The sequence below is a fragment of the Nicotiana tabacum genome, chromosome 9 (genome assembly GCF_000715075.1).
Source record: "Nicotiana tabacum cultivar K326 chromosome 9, ASM71507v2, whole genome shotgun sequence".
NCBI lineage: Eukaryota > Viridiplantae > Streptophyta > Magnoliopsida > Solanales > Solanaceae > Nicotiana > Nicotiana tabacum.
The window spans coordinates 108108231-108112480 of NC_134088.1; positions in this window are offsets into that span (position 1 = coordinate 108108231).

Here is a 4250-nt window from a genome sequence, read left to right on the forward strand (position 1 = left end):
TCAGAAGGTGAGGATGATTTGCAACCGAAACTCAAAGAGAAGGAAGGTTGATTTGTAAAGAATTAGTTTGATATAATCGAAGCTCTTATTTGAAGAGATTTAGATATTTGGTTCAAGCTCAATACAATCGAGTCAACCAGACATTGGGCTCAAATTATTTTTTCAGGTTGTTTATTTCGTTTGGGGCCCAATATATTGAAGCATGCTTAGGTTTTCTAGAAGGAATTAGAAGTGTCTAGTCAAAAAGTAAATTGTATTTTTTCATTATTTCATTAATTGTATAGCTTGATAAGTGGATAGTTAGTTATACAAAAGATTCTTTCATTATTTGTATATATACACATGACTTGTACAGAAAGAATTCAATTTGAATATACTGAAAAAGATTTCAGCTACACAAAATTCTCTCCCACGTCAATGAATTCTATTATGGTATCAGAGCTTTAGGATCGATCTTCTCCTTCCTTCTTCTCTTGTTTCTTATTCTCTTTCATCTTCCTTTCCCAGTCTCTTTTTTCTTTGTGAATACCAGTTGCAATGGTGGATCCCTCTAAATCACTTGATGCAACTCATGTAACCAAAACAGTAGAATCTGAAGCTCACATGTTGTTTCTGACTCCTCTCACCTATTTTATCTCCATCCCTTAGATTCTCCAAGAATGTTCATTGTCAACATTGTTTTTATGGAAAAGAAGGTATGCTAGCTGGAGGAGAGGTATTTTCAAAGCCTTGTCTTCTAAGAACAAGGTGTGATTTATAGATGAAACGTTTCTTCAATCCAATATCTCTTATGATTATTTCAAACTTTAGGCTAGAACAAATGATATGGTGATATCATGGCTGTTGAACAATTTGACTAAGGAGATAACAGAGTGTGTTCTCTACTCTAAAACAGCCAGGGAGATATGGTTAGAACATGAGGAAATATTTGGACAAAACAATGGTGCTCAGGTTTATCACATGCAGAAAGAAATTAGTGAATACGTGCAGGGATTTTTGGACATTGTAGGATATTCACCAAGCTCAAAAGGGTTTGGGATGATCTTTGTCACGACCCAATTCCATCATAGGCAGTGATGGCACCCAATACCATTGTTAGGCAAGCCAACACTGATCAAACTAATTGTTTTTCGTTTAAATAAATTACTAAGTGGATAACATTTTCTCATTTGTTAAAAAGATTTTGAAATTTGCAAATGTGACATAATTAAACGGAAACAAACGAGTACAAATCGTAATCATGTAAACAAATCATAAGTCTACTAGTGTGTGTGCCAAGACCTGGTATCGCAAGTATGTGGGAAATCTAGTAGATTATACAAAAGAACACTGGCCTACTATTTGAAAGGAAATAGAAAGAAAATAAAACATGAGGGCGACTCCAGTTGCTGCAGGACGACTCGGAAAGCATCTCACCGTGAAGTCTCGAGATGGAGATCAAATCTGCGCACCAGACTGGTAACCAGATGCACCTGCCTCAGATCCTGTACAATTAAGTGCAGAAGTGTAGCATGAGTACATAAATAATATGTACCCAGTAAGTATCTAGTCTAATCTCGAAGAAGTAGTGACGAGGGGTCGACTCCGACACTTACCAAGGGCCAACAATATGATAATATGAAATTCTAATTAAGGATGATATATAACAATAAAACTCAGAACAAGAAATAACTGAATAATTCGTTGCCATATTTAAGAACCCAAATCACTTCCTTCATTTAAAACAAATAATCTTTCAAATAATGAATTTATACCAATTATAAAAGGGACTTCCAGTTCTATTATCACGAACAAAATTTCCCCGAGGATGTTCGGCCCGATCCAACATAAATGTAACTGTGCACTGTCGAGGGTCAAACAACGCAAACCATAGATGCATTTATTAACCTGCCAAGGCGAACGGTCCGCTCCCATTAGAGTAGTAGAAAGAATTACCCCGCTTGCAGAATATACTTGTGACACGGTTAAATATAAATTATCAATAAATCATAAACCTTTCTTGATTCTTTTCAAACTAAATACAATTCAACTTGAAGATTTTAAATCCTTAAAAATCCTCGACTTAGTTCCATTTCATGTATTAACAAATATAATCAAATAACGGTGTCCACAAAGCATGGTATAAACCTAAAACTACCCGGACATAAACATGAATAGTAGCTACGTATGGACTCTCGTCACTTCGTGCGTACGTAGCCCCCACAAATAAAAACACATATTAATTAAGTTCACCTATGGGGTAAATTTCCTCTTACAAGGTTAGAAAAGAGACTTACCTCGTCTCAAGCCTACTTCCCAATTCAAGAATGCGCTCAGACCTCCAAATTTGATGCCAAACGACTCGAAACTAGTCAAACATTATATAAATCAATCAATACATGCTCAATAGTTCATATGTCTACTATTAGAGTGATTACCCAACCCAAATTGCAAGATTCCTAACATTCACCCCCGGGCTCACATACCCGGATTCCAAAAATATTTGAAGAAAGTTGTTACCCATAACCTTAGGAACATAAATATATGGTTTTCACTAAGTTTCATAATTATTTTCGTGGTAAAATCTCATTTTCTATTAAACCCTAGGTTTTTCATCTAAACCCATGATTTCTACCAATTTTCATGTTGAAATCTCCCATAATCTATGTATTAAACTCACATTAAGGTAGAAATTACTTACCCTCAATAGCTAGGTTGAAGTCTCCTTTTTTGAATCTTTAAAATCACCCAAATGTGTGAAGAATGGGAGAAAAATGCTTAAGTCCCGTATTACATGAAGTCCACTGCCTCCAGTGATTTACGCACCTACAGTCATAGGGCTGCACATGTGCACTCACTTCTGCGGACAAAATTTTGCTTCTGCGGACAAAATTCCACTTCTGCGAACAAAATTCCGCTTATGCGGACAAAAGTTCGCTTCTGCGGAACTCCCCTAGGCCGGCTGGCGTCGCTTCTGTGGATGGGTTTCCGCTTCTGCAATCCCACTTCTGCGGAGGATGGGCCACACCTGCGGAACCTGGGTTGCATTTCCTTGTCCGCTTCTGCGAGGCTTGGCTCGCACCTGCAGCTGGCCAAGCGCAGGTACGATTATGACAGACCTGATGCTTCAGCCGTTGCTCCAAATTCTCATCTTGGTCCAAAGCCACATCCGATTGACACTCGGGGGCCCCGCCCAAACATACCAACAACTTTGGAATCATAAAATGGACTCGCTCGAACTCTTGGAATGCCCGAAACAACATCAAAACTAAGAATCGCACCCCAAAACCAATTGAATCAAATTTAAGAACTTCAAGTTCTTCAATTTACTTCCAATGCGACGAAACGTACTTAAACTACTCGGAATGACACCAAATTTTGCGTGCAAGTCTTAAATGACATTACGGAACTAATCCTAGTCTCGAAAATCCGTTTGGACCTCGATATTACCAAGAACCGCTCCCAACCAGATTTAAAGAACATCTAAATCCTTCAAGAACCAACTTTCACTATTAGGCGCCAAAATACTCCCGGGTCATCCAAAACCCGATCCGAATATACGCCCAAGTCCGAAATGATCATACGAACCTATTGGAACCATCAAATTCTGATTCTGAGGTCGTCTACTCAAAATGTTGACCGAAGTCAAACTTGGCCTTTTAAGCCAACCTTAAGGAACCAAGTGTTCCGATTTTAACCTGAACCCTTCCAAATCCCGAACTAACCATCCCCGCAAGTCATAGAAAAGTAAAAGCATGTATGGGAAGTCTTATTTAGGGGAACGTGGTTCTAGAAATGAAAACGACCGGTCGGGTCGTTACATTCTCCACCTCTTAAGCAAACATTTGTCCTCGAACATGTTTAGATTCATACCTGAGGTGCTGAATAAGTATGGATATCTGCTCCGCATGTCCTCCTTGGACTCCCAAGTTGCCTCCTCGACTGGTTGGACCCTCCACAGAACCTTTACCGTGGAAATCCTCTTGGATCTCAACTGGCAATCCTGTCTAGCAACAATGGCAACTGGCTCATCCTCATAACCTAAGCTCTTATCTAGCTGAATAGTGCTGAAGTCTAACACATGTGACAAGTCGGCATGATAACTCTGGAGCATAGACACGTGAAAGACCGAATGAAACCCTCATAGGTTGGGAGGTAAAGCGAGCTCATAAGCAACCTCCCCAACCCGCCTCAACACCTCAAATAGGCCTACAAACCTTTGGCTCAACTTGCCCTTCTTCCCGAATCTCATAATGCCCTTCATTGGCGAG